Here is a 20657-nt window from a genome sequence, read left to right as displayed (position 1 = left end):
AAAATAAGCAATTTTCCCTTCCACGACATGAGGAAGCTTAGTGAATGTTTCTGCCTGGTTTCGAACCAGGGACTTTTCGCGTGTTAGGCGAACGTGATAACCACTACACTACAGAAACAGCTGGAATAGCAGTGGAGCAAATCTGCCTGTCTGCAATGTTCAACTACGCTGTGTTGCTGCAGGTTCCGATGGTTCGACTGAGAGCCCATTGTCACTGAATTCAGGAAGATAACCGTCACTTTCAATCTGATTGTGCGACTTATCCCGAACATCAAAATTCAAAACCGTTCTTCTGGCAAATATCTAAGGGAGCAATGATTTCTGCCCATTCGTTAATGCATCATTTTCATTTTTCTTCGAATCATCTCAATCAATTGTACTCAGTAATAAAAGCAAATTACTACGGATGACAAAAGAGAAAATGCTGCAAAATCTCCCAATGTCTGGCAGCACCTGTAAGGAGTGAAAAGGGCGGATGTTTCGAATCCAGATGGCACTTTATCAAAGCTCATTGTACAATTGTACACAGTATTTCTTTCAATATTTAATATCCATGCCTTATTTAACACATATGTCTTCATTATGAATTGAATATCTCTGAAACTGAACATCACTGAATTGCAAACATAACTTACCAACAGGACGAAGCGAATCACCGGGAAATACAGATCGCAAATTTGAGATTGACTATCGTCAGCTTTTCAACAAAGTCAACTGCATTTAAATGGAGGAGAATCAAGAATGATCTGTTCGTGACAGTTGAGCCTTTTTTATTACGGGCGTGAAACATTCAGGCGCATAAATTCCGGCCGATTACAGGAAAGTCCAGTAGATCCGCACTGAGTCTCGATTCCCTCATCTGTCTGAGTGGCTTTTCCTATTTCTCAGTGATGAAAACGATTTTTAAAAGATTCTTCTGTGAAATGTGCGCCATTTCCTCGAGTTCACTTACAGTATGACTTGTATCTGTCTTTTTGAGCACACACTACTGTCAGATATTTCAGATGGCGATTAACCATATTAGTCTGCACCTGTAAACCCATTAAATTCTGCTGTAGACTGAACGAGATGCGAATAAGTGTTCGGTGTCAAAATCGAACTTTCCTGTCAGTGCGTCAAAAAAAAGCGTTTCTTATTTCACAGAAAGCAATTGAGGGTGACGTCAGAGCAATGATAACATGCCGTGAACATCGAGGCTCGGAGAATGATGAGGAACAAACAAAAAACAATCAATTTTCCCTTACGCGACATGAGGAAGCTCAATGAGCGTTTCTGCCTGGTTTCGAACCAGGGACCTTTCGCGGGTTAGGCGAATGTGATAACCACTACACTACAGACACAGCTGTCATTGCACTGGAGCAAATCTGCCTGTCTGCAATGTTCAACTACGCTGCGATGCTGCAGGTTCCGGTGGTGAGACTGAGAGCCCATGTGACTGAATTCAGGAAGATAACCGTTACTTTCAATCTGATTGTACGACTTATCCCGAACATCAAATTCAAAACCGTTCTTCTGGCAAATATCTAAGGGAGCAATGATTTCTGCTCATTCGTTAATGCATCATCTTCATCTTTCTTCGAATCATCTCAATCATTTGTACTCAGTAATAAAAGCAAATTACTGCGGATGAGAAAAGAGAAAATGCTGCAAAATCTCCCAATGTCTGGCAGCACCTGTAAGGAGTGAAAAGGGCGGATGTTTCGAGTCCAGATGACACTTTATCAAAGCTTATTGTACAATTGTACACAGTATTTGTTTCACTATTTAATATCAATGCGTTATTTAACATATATGTCTTCATTATGAATTGAATATCTCTGAAATTGAACATCACTGAATTGCAAACAAAACTGCCCAACAGAACGAATCGAATCACCGGGAAATACAGATCGCAAATTTGAGATTGACTATCGTCAGCTTTTAAACAAAGTCAACTGCATTTAAATGGAGAAAAATCAAGAATGATCTGTTCGTGACACTTGACCTTTTAATTATGGGCCTGAAACATTTAGGCGCATAACTTCCGGACCTTTCCCGGAAAGTCCAGTAGATCCGCACTGAGCCTCGATTCTCTCATCTGTCTGAGTGGCTTTTCCTGTTTCTCAGTGATGAAAAACGATTTAAAAATAGATCTTGTGTGAAATGTGCGTCATTTCCTCTAGTTCACTTGCAGTATGACTTGTATCTGTCTTTTTGAGCACACACTACTGTCAGTTATTTCAGATGCTGATTAACCATATTAGTCTGCACCTATAAACCCATTAAATTCTGCTGTAGACTGAACGAGATGCGAATAAGTGCTGGTGTCAAAATCGAAATTTCCTGTCAGTGCGTCAAAAAAAACGTTTCTTATTTCACACAAAGCATTTGAGGGTGATGCCAGCATGTCTTTCAGACTGTGGGAGGAGACCGGCGCACCCGGAGGAAACCCATGCAGACACGGGGAGAAGATGCAGACTCCGCGCAGACAGTGATCCAAACAGGGAATCGAACCTGGGACCCTGGCGCCTTGAGGCAGCAGTCTTAACTGCTGTGCCACTGTGCTACCCTATGTTTCTGCCTGGTTTCGAACCGATGATTTTCCACGTGTTAGGCGAATGTGATAACCACGACACCACAGAAACAGCTTAATGATAACATGCCTTTCACATCGAGGCTCGGAGAATGATGAGCAACGAACTGAAAACAAGCAATTTTCCCTTCCACGACATGAGGAAGCTTAATGAATGTTTCTGCCTGGTTTCGAACCAGGGACTTTTCGCGTGTTAGGCGAACGTGATAACCACTACACTACAGAAACAGCTGGAAGAGCAGTGGAGCAAATCTGCCTGTCTGCAATGTTCAACTACGCTGTGTTGCTGCAGGTTCCGATGGTGAGACTGAGAGCCCATGTGACTGAATTCAGGAAGATAACCGTCACTTTCAATCTGATTGTACGACTGATCCCGAACATCAAAATTCAAAACCGTTCTTCTGGCAAATATCTAAGGGAGCAATGATTTCTGCCCATTCGTTAATGCATCATTTTCATTTTTCTTCGAATCATCTCAATCATTTGTACTCAGTAATAAAAGCAAATTACTGCGGATGACAAAAGAGAAAATGCTGCAAAATCTCCCAATGTCTGGCAGCACCTGTAAGGAGTGAAAAGGGCGGACGTTTCGAATCCAGATGGCACTTTATCAAAGCTCATTGTACAATTGTACACAGTATTTCTTTCAATATTTAATATCCATGCCTTATTTAACACATATGTCTTCATTATGAATTGAATATCTCTGAAACTGAACATCACTGAATTGCAAACATAACTGACCAACAGAACGAAGCGAATCACCGGGTAATACAGATCACAAATTTGAGATTGACTCTGGTCAGCTTTTCAACAAAGTCAACTGCATTTAAATGGAGGAGAATCAAGAATGATCTGTTCGTGACAGTTGAGCCTTTTTTATTACGGGCGTGAAACATTCAGGCGCATAAATTCCGGTCGATTACAGGAAAGTCCAGTAGATCCGCACTGAGTCTCGATTCCCTCATCTGTCTGAGTGGCTTTTCCTATTCCTACAGTTAAATAAAGGTAATTACAGGCGCATGAGGGAGGAACTGACAAAAATCGACTGGAAGCAGAGCCTAATGGGAAAGACAGTAGAACAGCAATGGCAGGAGTTTCTGGGAGTAATTGAGGACACAGTGCAGAGGTTCATCCCAAACAAAAGAAAGGTTATCAGAGGGGGGATTAGGCAGCCATGGCTGACAAAGGAAGTCAGGGAATGCATCAAGGCAAAAGAGAGAGCCTATAATGTGGCAAAGAGTAGTGGGAAGTCAGAAGATTGGGAAGGCTATAAAAACAAACAGAGGATAACAAAGAGAGAAATAAGGAAGGAGAGGATCAAATATGAAGGTAGGCTAGCCAGTAACATTAGGAATGATAGTAAAAGTTTCTTTAAATACATTAAAAACAAACGGGAGGCAAAAGTAGACATTGGGCCGCTCCAAAATGACGCTGGTAATCTAGTGATGGGAGACAAGGAAATAGCTGAGGAACTTAATAAGTACTTTGCGTCAGTCTTCACAGTAGAAGACATGAGTAATATCCCAACAATTCAGGAAAGTCAGGGGGCAGAGTTGAATATGGTTGCCATCACAAAGGAGAAAGTGCTAGAGAAACTAAAAGGTCTGAAAATTGATAAATCTCCGGGCCCAGATGGGCTACATCCTAGAGTTCTAAAGGAGATAGCTGAAGAAATAGTGGAGGCGTTAGTTATGATCTTTCAAAAGTCACTGGAGTCAGGGAAAGTCCCAGAGGATTGGAAAATCGCTGTTGTAACCCCACTGTTCAAGAAGGGAACAAGAAAAAAGATGGAAAATTATAGGCCAATTAGCCTAACCTCAGTTGTTGGCAAAATTCTAGAATCCATCGTTAAGGATGAGATTTCTAAATTCTTGGAAGTGCAGGGTCGGATTAAGACAAGTCAGCATGGATTTAGTAAGGGGAGGTCGTGCCTGACAAACCTGTTAGAGTTCTTTGAAGAGATAACAAATAGGTTAGACCAAGGAGAGCCAATGGATGTTATCTATCTTGACTTCCAAAAGGCCTTTGACAAGGTGCCTCACGGGAGACTGCTGAGTAAAATAAGGGCCCATGGTATTCGAGGCAAGGTACTAACATGGATTGACGATTGGCTGTCAGACAGAAGGCAGAGAGTTGGGATAAAAGGTTCTTTCTCAGAATGGCAACCGGTGACAAGTGGTGTCCCGCAGGGTTCAGTGTTGGGGCCACAGCTGTTCTCTTTATATATTAACGATCTAGATGACGGGACTGGGAGCATTCTGGCCAAGTTTGCCGATGATACAAAGATAGGTGGAGGGGCAGGTAGTATTGAGGAGGTGGGGAGGCTGCAGAAAGATTTAGACAGTTTAGGAGAGTGGTCCAAGAAGTGGCTGATGAAATTCAACGTGGGCAAGTGCGAGGTCGTACACTTTGGAAAAAAGAATAGAGGCATGGACTATTTTCTAAACGGTGACAAAATTCATAATGCTAAAGTGCAAAGGGACTTGGGAGTCCTAGTCCAGGATTCTCTAAAGGTAAACTTGCAGGTTGAGTCCGTAATTAAGAAAGCAAATGTAATGTTGTCATTTATCTCAAGAGGCTTGGAATACAAAAGCAGGGATGTACTTCTGAGGCTTTATAAAGCACTGGTTAGGCCCCATTTGGAGTACTGTGAGCAATTTTGGGCCCCACACCTCAGGAAGGACATACTGGCACTGGAGCGGGTCCAGCGGAGATTCACACGGATGATCCCAGGAATGGTAGGCCTGACATACGATGAACGTCTGAGGATCGTGGGATTATATTCATTGGAGTTTAGGAGGTTGAGGGGAGATCTGATAGAAACTTACAAGATAATGAACGGCTTAGATAGGATGGACGTAGGGAAGTTGTTTCCATTAACAGGGGAGACTAGGACGCGGGGGCACAGCCTTAGAATAAAAGGGAGTCACTTTAGAACAGAGATGAGGAGAAATTTCTTCAGCCAGAGAGTGGTGGGTCTGTGGAATTCATTGCCACAGAGGGCTGTGGAGGCCGAGACGTTGAGCGTCTTCAAGACAGAAATTGATAAATTCTTGATTTCTCGAGGAATTAAGGGCTATGGGGAGAGAGCGGGTAAATGGAGTTGAAATCAACCATGATTGAATGGTGGAGTGGACTCGATGGGCCGAATGACCTTACGTCCGCTCCTATGTCTTATGGTCTTATGGTCTTATTTCTCAGTGATGAAAACGATTTTAAAAAGATTCTTCTGTGAAATGTGCGCCATTTCCTCGAGTTCACTTACAGTATGACTTGTATCTGTCTTTTTGAGCACACACTACTGTCAGATATTTCAGATGGCGATTAACCATATTAGTCTGCACCTATAAACCCATTAAATTCTGTTGTAGACTGAACGAGATGCGAATAAGTGTTCGGTGTCAAAATCGAATTTTCCTGTCAGTGCGTCAAAAAAAAGCGTTTCTTATTTCACAGAAAGCATTTGAGGGTGACGTCAGAGCAATGATAACATGCCGTGAACATCGAGGCTCGTTTTATGATTCGGAACAAACAAAAATCAATCAATTTTCCCTTACGCGACATGAGGAAGCTCAATGAACGTTTCTGCCTGGTTTCGAACCAGAGACCTTTCGCGTGTTAGGTGAATGTGGTAACCACTACACTACAGAAACAGCTGTCATTGCACTGGAGCAAATCTGCCTGTCTGCAATGTTCAACTACGCTGTGATGCTGCAGGTTCCGATGGTGAGACTGAGAGCCCATGTCACTGAATTCAGGAAGATAACCGTTACTTTCAATCTGATTGTCCGACTTATCCCGAACATCAAAATTCAAAACCGTTCTTCTGGCAAATATCTAAGGGAGCAATGATTTCTGCTCATTCGTTAATGCATCATCTTCATCTTTCTTCGAATCATCTCAATCAATTGTACTGAGTAATAAAAGCAAATTACTGCGGATGAGAAAAGAGAAAATGCTGCAAAATCTCCCAATGTCTGGCAGCACCTGTAAGGAGTGAAAAGGGCGGACGTTTCGAGTCCAGATGACACTTTATCAAAGCTTATTGTACAATTGTACACAGTATTTGTTTCAATATTTAATATCAATGCGTTATTTAACATATATGTCTTCATTATGAATTGAATATCTCTGAAATTGAACATCACTGAATTGCAAACAAAACTGCCCAACAGAACGAATCGAATCACCGGGAAATACAGATCGCAAATTTGAGATTGACTGTCGTCAGCTTTTAAACAGAGTCAACTGCATTTAAATGGAGAAAAATCAAGAATTATCTGTTCGTGACACTTGAGCCTTTTTAATTATGGGCCTGAAACATTTAGGCGCATAACTTCCTGACCTTTCCCGGAAAGTCCAGTAGATCCGCACTGAGCCTCGATTCCCTCATCTGTCTTGGAGTGGCTTTTCCTGTTTCGCAGTGATGAAAAACGATTTAAAAATAGATCTTGTGTGAAATGTGCGTCATTTCCTCTAGTTCACTTGCAGTATGACTTGTATCTGTCTTTTTGAGCACACACTACTGTCAGATATTTCAGATGCTGATTAACCATATTAGTCTGCACCTATAAACCCATTAAATTCTGCTGTAGACTGAACGAGTTGCGAATAAGTGCTCGGTGTCAAAATCGAAATTTCCTGTCAGTGCGTCAAAAAAAACGTTTCTTATTTCACACAAAGCATTTGAGGGTGATGCCAGCATGTCTTTCAGACTGTGGGAGGAGACCGGCGCACCCGGAGGAAACCCATGCAGACACGGGGAGAAGATGCAGACTCCTCTCAGACAGTGATCCAAACAGGGAATCGAACCTGGGACCCTGGCGCCTTGAGGCAGCAGTCTTAACTGCTGTGCCACTGCGCTACCCTATGTTTCTGCCTGGTTTCGAACCGGTGACTTTCCACGTGTTAGGCGAATGTGATAACCACGACACCACAGAAACAGCTTAATGATAACATGCCTTTCACATCGAGGCTCGGATAATGATGAGCAACGAACTGAAAACAAGCAATTTTCCCTTCCACGACATGAGGAAGCTTAATGCATGTTTCTGCCTGGTTTCGAACCACGGACTTTTCGCGTGTTAGGCGAACGTGATAACCACTACACTCCAGAAACTGCTTGAATAGCAGTGGAGCAAATCTGCCTGTCTGCAATGTTCAACTACGCTGTGATGCTGCAGGTTCCGATGGTGAGACTGAGAGCCCATTGTCACTGAATTCAGGAAGATAACCGTTACTTTCAATCTGATTCTGCGACTTATCCCGAACATCAAAGTTCAAAATCGTTCATCTGGCAAATATCTAAGGGAGCAATGATTTCTGCCCATTCGTTCATGCATCATTTTCATTTTTCTTCGAATCATCTCAATCAATTGTACTCAGTAATAAAAGCAAATTACTGCGGATGACAAAAGAGAAAATGCAGCAAAATCTCCCAATGTCTGGCAGCACCTGTAAGGAGTGAAAAGGGCGGATGTTTCGAATCCAGATGGCACTTTATCAAAGCTCATTGTACAATTGTACACAGTATTTGTTTCATTATTTAATATCGATGCATTATTTAAAACATATGTCTTCATTATGAATTGAATATCTCTGAAATTGAACATCACTGAATTGCAAACATAACTGACCAACAGGACGAAGCGAATCACCGGGTAATACAGATCGCAAATTTGAGATTGACTCTGGTCAGCTTTTAAACAAAGTCAACTGCATTTAAATGGAGGAGAATCAAGAATGATCTGTTCGTGACAGTTGAGCCTTTTTTATTACGGGCGTGAAACGTTCATGCGCTTAACTTCTGGACGTTTATCGGAAAGTCCAGTAGATCCGCGCTGAGTCTTGATTCCCTCATCTGTCTGAGTGGCTTTTCCTATTTCTCAGTGATGAAAACGATTTTAAAAAGATTCTTCTGTGAAATGTGCGCCATTTCCTCGAGTTCACTTACAGTATGACTTGTATCTGTCTTTTTGAGCACACACTACTGTCAGATATTTCAGATGGCGATTAACCATATTAGTCTACACCTATAAGCCCATTAAATTCTGTTGTAGACTGAACGAGATGTGAATAAGTGTTCGGTGTCAAAATCGAACTTTCCTGTCAGTGCGTCAAAAAAAAGCGTTTCTTATTTCACAGAAAGCATTTGAGGGTGACGTCAGAGCAATGATAACATGCCGTTAAAATCGAGGCTCGGAAACTGATTCGGAACAAACTAAAATCAATCAATTTTCTCTTACGCGGCATGAGGAAGCTGAATGAGTGTTTCTACCTGGTTTCGGACCAGGAACCTTACGCGTGTTAGGCGAATGTGATAACCACTACACTACAGAAACAGCTGTAATCGCACTGGAGCAAATCTGCCTGTCTGCAATGTTCAACTACGCTGTGATGCTGCAGGTTCCGATGGTGAGACTGAGAGCCCATGTCACTGAATTCAGGAAGATAACCGTCACTTTCAATCTGATTCTGCGACTTATCCCGAACATCAAAATTCAAAATCCTTCTTCTGGCAAATATCTAAGGGAGCAATGATTTCTGCCCATTCGTTAATGCGTCATTTCCATCTTTCTTCGAACAATCTCAATCAATTGTACTCATTAATAAAAGCAAATTACTGCGGATGAGAAAAGAGAAAATGCTGCAAAATCTCCCAATGTCTGGCAGCACCTGTAAGGAGTGAAAAGGGCGGACGTTTCAAGTCCAGATGACACTTTATCAAAGCTTATTGTACAATTGTACACAGTATTTGTTTCAATATTTAATATCAATGCGTTATTTAACACATATGTCTTCATTATGAATTGAATATCTCTGAAATTGAACATCACTGAATTGCAAACATAACTGACCAACAGAACGAATCGAATCACCGGCTAATACAGATCGCAAATTTGAGATTGACTATCGTCAAATTTTAAACAAAGTCAACGACATTTAAATGGAGGAGAATCAAGAACTATCTGTTCGTGACACTTGAGCCTTTTTTATTACGGGCGTGAAACATTCAGGCGCATAAATCCCGGCCCTTTACAGGAAAGTCCAGTCGATCCGCAGTGAGTCTCGATTTCCTCATCTGCCTGAGTGTCTTTTCCTGTTTCTTAGTGACGAAAAACCATTTTAAAAAAGATTCTTCTGTGAAATGTGCGCCATTTCCTCCAATTCACTTACAGTATCACTTTTTGAACACACACTACTATCAGATATTTCAGATGGTGATTAACCATATTAATCTGCATCTATAAGCCCATTAAATTCTGTTGTAGTCTGAACGAGATGCGAATATGTGTTCGGTGTCAAAATCGAACTTTCCTGTCAGTGCGTCAAAAAAAAATCGTTTCTTATTTCACAGAAAACACTTGAGAGTGATGCCAGAGCAATGATAACATGCCATTAACATCGGGTTTCGGATAATGTTGAGCAATTAACTGAAATCAAGCAATTTTTCCTTACACGACATGCGAAAGCTTAATGAATGCTTCTACTTGGTTTCGAAGCGGGGACTATTTGCGTGTTTAGCGAATGTGTTAACCACTACACTACAGAAACAGCCTAAAACACGTTAGAGCAAAGCTGCCTATCTGCAATGTTCAACTCCGCTGTCTTGTTGCAGGTTCCGATGGTGAGACTGAGAGCCCATGTCACTGAATTCAGGAAGATAACCGTTACTTTCAATCTGATTGCTCAACTTATCTCAAACATCAAAATTTAAAAGCGTTCGTCCCGCAAATATCTAAGGGAGCAATGATTTCTGCCCATTCATTAATGCATCATTCTCATCTTTCTTCGAATAATCTCAACCAACTGTACTCAGTAATAAAAGCAAATTACTGCGGATGCTGGAATAGGAAACCAAAAGAGAAAATGCTGGAAAATCTCAGAAGCTCTGACAGCAAATGTAAGGAGTGAAAAGGGCTGTCGTTTCAAGTCCAGATGACACTTTGTCAAGGCTCATTTTACAATTGTACTCAGTATTTGTTTCAATATTTAGCATCAATGCATTATTTAACACGTCATTATGAATTGAATATCTCTGAAATTGAATATCATTGAATTGCAAACATAACTGACCAACAGAAGGAATCGAGTCACCGGGTAATACCGATCGCAATTTTGCGATTGAACATAGTCAGCTTTCACACAGAGTCAACTTCATTTGAATGGAAGAGATTCAAGAATTATCTGTTCGTGACACTTGAGCCTTTTTTATAATGGGCGTGAAACATTCAGACGCATAAATTCTGGCCATTAATAGGAAAGTCCAGGAGAACCGCACTGAGTCTCGATTCCCTCATCTGTTTGAGTTTTTTTTTCTCCCTATTTCTTTGTTGTGAAGAACGATTTCAAAAAAGAATCTTGTGGGAAATGAGTGTCTTTCATGTAGATCACTTGTGTCAGTCTTCTGGAGCACACATTACTATAAGATATGTTTCAGATGGTGATTAACCATGTTAGTCTGCACCTATAAACCCATTAAATTCTGTTGTAGACTGAACGAGATGCGAATATGTGTCACAATCGAAACGTTTCTTTCCTGTCAGTGTGTCAAAAAATGAATCAGCATTTCTTATTTTATAGAAAACATTTGAGGCCCAGCTTTAGGGCAAAGATAATATGGCTGTAACATCGAGATTCGGATAATGTTCAGCAATGAACTGAAATGATACAGATTTCTCTCCCCCTACATGAGAAAGATGAATGAATTTTTCTGCTCGGTTTCGGACCGGGGACTTCTCGCGTGTGAAGTGAACGTGATCACCACTACACTACAGAAACAGCTGATAAGTGACGACAGCAAATCGGCCTGTTCCTTATTTTACAGCAAGCATTTGAGGGTGATGTCAGAGCAAGGATAACGCGCCTTTAACATCGAGGCTCGCATGGTGATGAGCAACGAACTGAAATTAAGCAATTTTCCCTTACACGACATGAAGAAGCTTAACGAACGTTTCTGCGTGGTTTTGAACTGGGGACTTTTCGCGTGTCAGGCGAACGTCAGAACCACTACACTACAGAAACAGCTTGAGTGACATTAGAGCAAATCGGCCTGTTTGCAATGTTCAACTGTGCTGTATTGCTGCACGTTCAAATGGTTAGACTGAGAACCCCCTCTCCTCCGCCACCCCCCCCCCCCCTACCCCCATGTGACTTGTGTCGGGAAGATAACCGCGACTTTCAACCTGATTGCTCAACTTATCTTGAACTTCAAAACTTAGAAGCGTTCGTCTGGCAAATATCTGAGGGAGCAATGATTTCTGCCCATTCATTAATGCATCATTTTCATCCTCCTTCGAATAATCTCAACCAATTGTACTCAGTAATAAAAGCCAGTTACCGCAGATGCTGGAATCTGAAACCAAAAGATAAAATGCTGGAAAATCTCACAAGATCTGGCAGCATCTGTAAGGAGAGAAAAGAGCTGGCGTTTCGAGTCCAGACGACACTTTGTCAAAGCTCATTGTGCAATTGTACTCAGTATTTGTTTCACTATTTAGTATCAAGGCATTATTTAACACATATGTCTTCATTATGAATTGGATATCTCTGAAAGTGAACGTCAATGAATTGCAAACATAACTGAGCAACAGAATGAATCGAGTCACCGGGTAATACAGATCACAATTTTGAGATTGACTATGGCCAGCTTTTAAACAAAGTCAACCACATTTAAATGGAAGACTTTGAAGAATTGTCTGTTAGTGACAGTGGAGCCTTTTTTATTATGGGCGTGAAACTTTCAGGCGCATCAGTTCCGGCCATCTATTGGAAAGTCCACTAGATCCGCATTGAGGCTCGATTTCCTCATCTGTCTGAATGGTTTTTTTCCCTATTTCTTTGTCATGAAGAACTGTTTCAGTAGAGATTCTCCTGGGAAATGTGCAACATTTCCTCTAGTTCACTTACAGTAGCATTTGCGTCAGTCTTCTGGAGCACATACTACGATTAGAAAAGTTTCAGATGGTGAATAACGATGTTAGTCTGCACCTATAAACCCCTTAAATTCTGTTGTAGACTGAACGTGATGCGAATATATACACGGTGTCAAAATCGAAACGTTTCTTTCCTGCCAGTGCATCAAAAAACTATCAGCATTTCTTACTTAGCAGAAAGAATTTGTGGCCAAGGTCTGAACAAAGATAATATGGCTGTCACGTCGAGATTCGGATAATGTTCAGGAACGAACTGAAATCACACAGGTTTCCCTCACCCTGCATGGGAAAGCTTAATGAATGTTTCTACTCAGTTTCAAACCCGGGGCCGCTTGCGTGTGAGGCGAACATGATAGCAACTACACTACAGCAACTGCTGACAGCAGACTACAGCAAATCGGCCTTCCTGCAATGTTCAACTGCGCTGTATTTCTGCAGGTTCCAATGGTTAGACTGAGAGCCCATGTCACTTGTTTCAGGAAGGTACCCATTACTTTCAAAGAACAAAGAACAGTACAGCACAGGAAACAGGACCTTCGGCCCTCCAAGCCTGTGCCGCTCATTGGTCCAACGAGACCATTCGTTTGTATCCCTCCACTCCCAGACTGCTCCTGTGACTATCCAGGTAAGTCTTAAACGATGCCAGCGTGTTTACCTCCACAACGCTACTTGGCAGCGCATTCCAGGCTCCCACCACTCTCTGTGCAAAAAAACGTCCCTCTGATATCTGAGTTATATCACGCCCCTCTCACCTTGAGCCCTTGACCCCTCGTGATCGTCACCTCCGACCTGGGTAAAATCTTCCCACTGTTCACCCTATCTATACCCCTCATAATCTTGTACACCTCTATTAGGTCTCCCCTCATTCCCGTCTTTCCAGGGAGAACAATTCCAGTTTACCCAATCTCTCCTCATAGCTAAGACCCTCCATACCAGGCAACATCCTGGTAAACCTTCTCTGCACTCTCTCTAAAGCTTCCACGTCCTTCTGATAGTGCGGCGACCAGAACTGGATGCAGTACTCCAAATGTGGCCTAACCAGCGTTCTATACAGCTGCAACATCAGACTCCAGCTTTTAAAATCTATAGCCCGTCCTATAAGGATAAGCATACCATATGCCTTCTTCACCACCTTCTCCACCTGTGCTGCCACCTTCAAGGATTTGTGGACTTGCACACCTAGGCCCCTCTGTGTTTCTATACTCTTGGTGGCTCTGCCGTTTATTGTATAACTCCCCCCGACATTCGTTCTTCCAAAATGCATCACTTCGCATTGATCTGGATTAAATTCCATCTACCATTTCTCCGCCCAATTTTCCATCTGATTGCTCAACTTACCTGGAACTTTAAAATTTAAAAGGGTTCGTCTGACAAATATCTGAGGGAGCAATGATTTCTGCTCATTCATTAATGCATCATTCACATCTTCCTTCGAATAATCTGAACCATTTGTACTCCGTAATAAAAGCAAATTACTGCGGATTCTGGAATCGGAAACCAAAAGAGAAAATGCAGGAAAATCTCACAAGGTCTGGCAGCACCTGTAAGGATAGAAAATAGCTGACATTTCGAGTCCAGATGATACTTTGTCAAAGCTCATTTTACAATTGTACTCAGTATTTGTTTCAATATTTAATATCAATGCATTATTTAACACATATAAATGTGATAAATGTGAGGTGGTTCATTTTGGTAGGCCCTGATAAATGTGAGGTGATTCATTTTGGTAGGATTAATTTAAATGTGGATTACAGGGTCAAAGGTAGGGTTCTGAAGACTGTGGAGGAACAGAGACATCTTGGGGTCCATATCCACAGATCTCTAAAGGTTGCCACTCAAGTGGATAGAGCTGTGAAGAAGGCCTATAGTGTGTTAGCTTTTATTAACGGGGGTTGGAGTTTCTGAGCCGTGGGGTTATGCTGCAACTGTACAGGACCTTGGTGAGACCACATTTGGAATATTGTGCGCAGTTCTGGTCACCTCACTATAAGAAGGATGTGGAGGCGCTGGAAGGAGTGCAGAGGAGATTTACCAGGATGCTGCCTGGTTTGGAGGGTTGGTCTTATGAGGAAAGGTTGAGGGAGCTAGGGTTGTTCTCTCTGGAGCGGAGGAGGCTGAGGGGAGACTTAATAGAGGTTTATAAAATGATGAAGGGGATAGATAGAGTGAACGTTCAAAGACTATTTCCTCGGGTGGATGGAGCTATTACAAGGGGGCATAACTATAGGGTTCATGGTGGGAGATATAGGAAGGATATCAGAGGTATGTTCTTTACGCAGAGAGTGGTTGGGGTGTGGAATGGACTGCCTGCAGTGATAGTGGAGTCAGACACTTTAGGAACATTCAAGCGGTTATTGGATAGGCACATGGAGCACACCAGGATGATAGGGAGTGGGATAGCTTGATCTTGGTTTCAGATAAAGCTTGGCACAACATCGTGGGCTGAAGGGCCTGTTCTGTGCTGTACTGTTCTGTATGTCTTCATTATGAATAGAATATTTCTGAAATTGAATATCACTCAATTGCAAACATAACTGATAAACAAAGGGAATCGAATCACCGGGTAATACAGATCGCAATTTTTTTGATTGACCATAGTCTGCTTTCAAACAAAGTCAACCACATTTAAATGGAAGGGATTGAAAAGATATCTGTGAGTTACACTTGAGCTTTTTATTATGGGCGTGAAATATTCAGGCGCATAATTTCCGGCCATCTTTTGGAATGTCCAGTAGATCCGGACTGAGTCTTCATTCCCTCATCTGTCTGAGTCTTCTTTCCTATTTCTTTGTTATGAAGAACGATTTTAAAAAGGATTCTTCTGGGAAATATGCTCCGTTTCCTCTAGTTCACTTGCAGTATCACTTGTGTCTATCCTTTAGAGCACACCCTACTATTGGACATGATTCAGATGGTGATTAACGATGTTAGTCTGCACCTATAAACCCATTAAATTCTGTTGTAGACTGAACGTGGTGCTATTATGTGCATTGCGTCAAAATCGAAACGTTTCTTTCTGTCAGTGCGTCAAAAATAAATCGGCATTTCTTATTTTCCAGAAAACATTTGAAGCCGAGGTCAGAGCAATGATAATATGGCTGTAACATCGAGATTCGGATAATGTTCAGCAACGAACTGAAATCATATCGATTCCCCCCACCCGACATGAGAAAGCTTAATGAATGTTTCAGCCCGGTTTCGAGCCAGAAACCTTGCGCGTGTTCAACAAATGTGATAACCACTACACTACAGAAACAAGAGACAGCACCACGCCTCCAATTCGCCTGACTACAATGTTCAACTCCACTGTTTTGCTGCAGGTTCTCATGGTTAGATTTAGGGCCCATGTTACTTAATACAAGAACAACTCCGTTACTATCCACCTGATATCTCAACTCATCTTGAACTTCAAAATTCAAAAGCGTTCGTCTGGGAAATGTCTATGGGAGCAATGATTCCTGCTCAATCATTAATGCATCATTATCATCTTCCGTCGAATAATTTCAACCAGTTATATCCAGTATTTGTCGTTATTCAACATTTTATGTCGAACATAACTGACCAACAAAAGGAATCGAGTCACCGGTTAATATATGTAACTAACATTCAGGCGCTTAAAAAATTCCGTCCATCGATAGGAAAGTCCAACAAATCCGCACTAAGTTTCGATTTTCTCATTTGTCTGAGTGTTTTTTTTTCTATTTCTTTATTATGAAGAACGATCTTCAAAAAAGAATGCTCCGGGAAATGTGTGCAATTTCCTTTAGTTCACTTACAGCATCACTTGTGTCTGTCTTTCTGAGCACTCATCACTATTAGACATGTTTCAGATGGTGATTAACTATGTTAGTCTGCATCTATTAAACCAACTAAACACTGGTGTAAACTGAAGCAGATGCTAATATGTGCACGGTGTCAAAATAGGAACGTTTCTTTCCTGACATTGCGTCATAAAATTCAGCATTTCTGATTTTGGAGAAAGCATTTGAGGCCGAGGTCAGAGCAAAGATAATGTGGCTGTAACATCGAGATTCCGATGATATTCAGCAAGAAACTGAAATCATACAGACATACCTCACCCTCCATGAGAAAGTTTAATGAATGTTTCTGCCTGATTTCAAACCGGGATCTTTTTTGCGTTGGGGGCGAACGTGATAACAACTACACTACTGATACCGCCGGCTGCCGGTGTGTTGAAAAATGTCTGTTTGGATTTTTTGGCCGAGTGCGTGTTTTAAAGCAGGGGAAGAACCCCTGGAAATTAATTTACGTAATTCAGGATGTGAAAGAGAGTTTGACAAACTTGACCAACATGCATTTAGCGATGCCACCACCAGGTGGCATGACTTTCATTGCGAAGTTTTAAATTGGTGCCTGAGATTCTATTTGTCTCATTCAGTGAATTCATAGTGAGCAGAGAGCATGAGGATGCCACAGTGACTACGAAACGGACAGATGAAGTCAGCAATACCCATTGAAGGTCACTTGTGTTCCCTGCTGTTGCAGAGGTTGGAAATAGATATTGTTCAGCTGACATATGGAGAGATGGAATTAGGCGCATAGGAATCACAGAAAAATAGGCAGAGGAATCGACAGAATTGCAAGGACAATGACAAGTCAGTGAGAGAGTTAAGGAGAGGCACAGTGATAAAAGCAAATAGACAAAGGGAGAAGCAATGACTGAGATGGCAGCAGAAATTCAAGGAATATATGAAGTCAACAATATAAAGTACAATCTGATATGGGAAAGGTTTATCTTGAAACATCTAGTAGATTGAACTGTGATTGTAGAGCATCAGGCCACCGTTTCATTTAAATAAGTTTAAATTTGGGGCACAGGTAAGGGCCCAGTTGGTTATGTAGAGAGTGGTCATCATTAACAATGGAATTTGATCAATGTAACAGAGTCCAAATCAAACATAGTGGTCTCCTAACAAGTAAGGCAAATTATAAGGATGTTTGCAGATTTCTGAATTGGTGACTTATGATGAGAATAATGAAAGCCCTCATTCCCCAGTGCCATGCGACTTCTTGGTGGATTAGCTGCAGTGGTCATGAATACGTGATGCATGAGCTTCCTCTGTTGGTGCTGAGTGGTAAATGGCCTTCTTTCTGGAGATTCAATGTATTCATTATATTTTCAAAATATGTTTCTGCCAATCCAAACAGACATCTGATTTGTATTATTGTTACTGTGATGCAAGCTGTAGATTTTAGGACTCCTCTGAAATTGAATGCGAGTTGTTTTCTACACAGATAGTTTTGAAATTTGCTGTTGAGTGCAATGACGGTGGGTTCAATGCCTGTAATGTTTTGAGAACTATCCCCAATTAACAAAGAAGGCTTTTATTCCCAACTGCGGTCGCAGGCAATGGAAACATTCCCATGACCAGGACATTAATTGTGTCGCAGCTTGAGGTATTTCCATTCACTGGTATCCAGCTCACCACCGACTGGTGGAGCCAGACCAGAAAAGTGGCATGATTGTCTTTTGGAAGAATGAGTCGAGTATGGTTCTGTGCTGGATCTGCCTGACAGATTGGATTCTGCAGTTTGTTTTCTCCATTGCGGCTGGAAAGAGTTAGGTGTCAGTTGCATCTGCGGTTAACTTGGTTTCCTCTGTTTGTGTTTGAGCGGCTGAAAACTCACTGAACGTCTGGCCATGAGTCTCAGCAATCCTCAGTCGCCATCTCCAGTGTTAAGCAGGTTTCTGAATGAGGGTGAGCCTTCTTTCTATCTCTGTGAGTCTGGACGCGCAATGATAAACGGCAGCATCAGTCAGGCTCAGATCAAATATACTTAAACTCATGAATTTGTTCGAGGTCTGGAGATAGACCTAGAGTCATGAAGTCATAGAGGTTAACAGCATGGATCCAGGCCCTTCGGCCCAACTTGTCCATGCCGCCTTTTTAAAAAAAAATCCAAAGCTAGTCCCAATCGCCCACATTTGACCCATATCCCTCTGTACCTGTCTTACCCATGTAATTGTCGAAATGCTTTTTAAAAGACAAAATTGTACCCGCTTCTACCACTACCTCTGGCAGCTTGTTCCAGACGCTCACCATCCTCTGTGTGAAAAATCTGCCCTCTGGACACTTTTGCATCTTTCCCCTCTCTCCTTAAACCTATGCCATCTAGTTTTAGACTCCCCTACCTTTGGGAAAATATATTGACTACCTAGATGATCCATGCCCCTCATTATTTTATAGACCTCTATAAGGTCACCCCTCAGCCTTCTACACGCTAGAGAAAAATGTCCCAGTCTATCCAGCCTCTTCTTATAACTCAAACCATCAAGTCTCGGTAGCATCCTGGTAAATCTTTCCTGCACTTTTTCTAGTTTAATAATATCCTTTCTATAATAGGGTGAACAGAACTGTACACAGTATTCCAAGTGTAGCCTTGCCAATGTCTTGTACAACTTCAACAAGACGTTCCAATCCCTGTATTCAATGTTCTGAGCGATGAAACCAAGCATGCTGAATGTCTTCTTTACCACTCTGTCCACCTGTGGCTCTACATTCAAGGAGCTATGGACCTGCACCTCTAGATTTCTTTGCTCTGTAACTCTTCTCAATTACCTACCATTAACTGAGTAAGTCCTGCCCTGGTTCAATCTACCAAAATGCATAACCTCGCATTTATCTAAATTAAACTCCATCTGCCATTCGTGAGCCCACTGGCCCAATTTATCAAGATCCCGTTGCAATCCGAGATAACCTTCTTCACTGTCCACTATGCCACCAATCTTCGTGTCATCTGCAAACTTCCTAAACATGCCTCCTTTTTTCTCACCCAAATCATTAATATAAATGACAAATAACAGTGGACCCAGCACCGATCCCTGAGGCACAACGCTGGTCACAGGCCTCCTGTTTAAAAAACAACCCTCTACAACCGCCCTGTGGCTTCTGTCATCAAGCCAATTTTGTATCAATTTAGCTACCTCCTACAGAGCGACATTAGCTACAAAGAAGCGACTTTTAAAAACATCTGCTTTATTTTCATAACTATCAGTATCTTTCCGCACTATAAACACGGGCTGCGTGTCTGGATGTTGTCGGTACCAGTACAACCTATAGTCGCTCTCTGCTCCTTGAAAGTGGAGTCACAGGTGGACAGAGTGGTGAAGAAGACATTCAGCGTGCTTGGTTTCATTGCTACATGTTAAAGTCACGATCTCGCCTTCTCTCTTAACATCTGATGTGAGCGGCTGGGTGACAGAATCTCCATGTCTCAAATATGGAAATAACAAAACAGAAAATGGTCAGAAGGGCGTATGATTAATTTGTGGTCTGGAACCAAGCTTGGGAAACGTGTGAAATGGTGCAACGTCTTTTGCACATAATTACCTGTCAGGAATGATCCCCACAGCAGCTGCATTGCCGCTGTCGCTCTGTAAAAGGGGAGCTGTGTGTTTGATTTTATCCGGTCTAATCCCCGCCTTCAATAATCAGCTTCCTTTCTCCGGATGTTCTCAGCTCCCTCCCTTCTGTCTCCAGTGGTGCTGTGTGACACCCAGGTGGTGAGATAACAGACAGTAACCAGACGCACCGTGAGCTGGATTAATATAATCATCCTTACAGAGACAACTTACACATTTAGCTATTGACTTGGGGAAGAATGTAGAAAAATGGGGTACAGGAACATGGGAACAGCAGTAGGCCATTCTGTCCTTCGATTCTGCTTCGTCATTCAGTTAGATCAGGGCTGACCAGCCTGAACGCCACTTTCCCGCGCTATCTGCATAGCGCTTAATGCCATTAGGCTTCCAAAAGCTGTTGATTTTTTTGAACATGCTCAATAATTGACATTCCACAAAAAACCCTTATTTTCTTACTGTGACCCGGAAGCTAATGGAGGCTAAATAGTTCTGTCCTTGTTTTTTTTTTCTCAATACGTCCATTAGCCTTATTATCAGGACAGTTTTAACAGTGATTCCAGTGAATTTTTTCTGTGTGTGGGACTTGGATACCACTAGTTGTCCATCGGTAGTTGAGAGTCAACCACATTGTTTTGGCTTTGGAGTCACGTGTAGGCCAGACCAGGTAAGGACGGCAGATTTCATTCCCCAAAGTACATGAGTGAACAAAGTGGGTTTTTCCGACAATCGACAATGGCTTCATGGTCGTCAGTAGATTCTTAGT

General features: G+C 42.0%; 4 non-coding genes across 4 annotated transcripts; all 4 read right to left on the bottom strand.

Moving 5' to 3' along the window:
- Positions 1–45: 45 nt before the first annotated feature.
- On the bottom strand, positions 46–118 carry trnav-aac (transfer RNA valine (anticodon AAC)). Its single transcript has one exon. It is a non-coding gene; the product is annotated as a tRNA-Val (tRNA).
- Positions 119–1267: 1149 nt separating this feature from the next.
- trnav-aac (transfer RNA valine (anticodon AAC)) lies at positions 1268–1340 on the bottom strand. Its single transcript has one exon. It is a non-coding gene; the product is annotated as a tRNA-Val (tRNA).
- A 1387-nt stretch (positions 1341–2727) lies between these two features.
- Positions 2728–2800, bottom strand: trnav-aac (transfer RNA valine (anticodon AAC)). Its single transcript has one exon. It is a non-coding gene; the product is annotated as a tRNA-Val (tRNA).
- Positions 2801–8843: 6043 nt separating this feature from the next.
- Positions 8844–8916, bottom strand: trnav-aac (transfer RNA valine (anticodon AAC)). Its single transcript has one exon. It is a non-coding gene; the product is annotated as a tRNA-Val (tRNA).
- Positions 8917–20657: the final 11741 nt, after the last annotated feature.

Source organism: Mustelus asterias, unplaced genomic scaffold (genome assembly GCF_964213995.1).
Source record: "Mustelus asterias unplaced genomic scaffold, sMusAst1.hap1.1 HAP1_SCAFFOLD_145, whole genome shotgun sequence".
Classification (NCBI taxonomy): Eukaryota; Metazoa; Chordata; class Chondrichthyes; order Carcharhiniformes; family Triakidae; genus Mustelus; species Mustelus asterias.
Note: the sequence above shows the minus strand (reverse complement) of the source record. Positions and strands in the feature narration are given on the sequence as shown.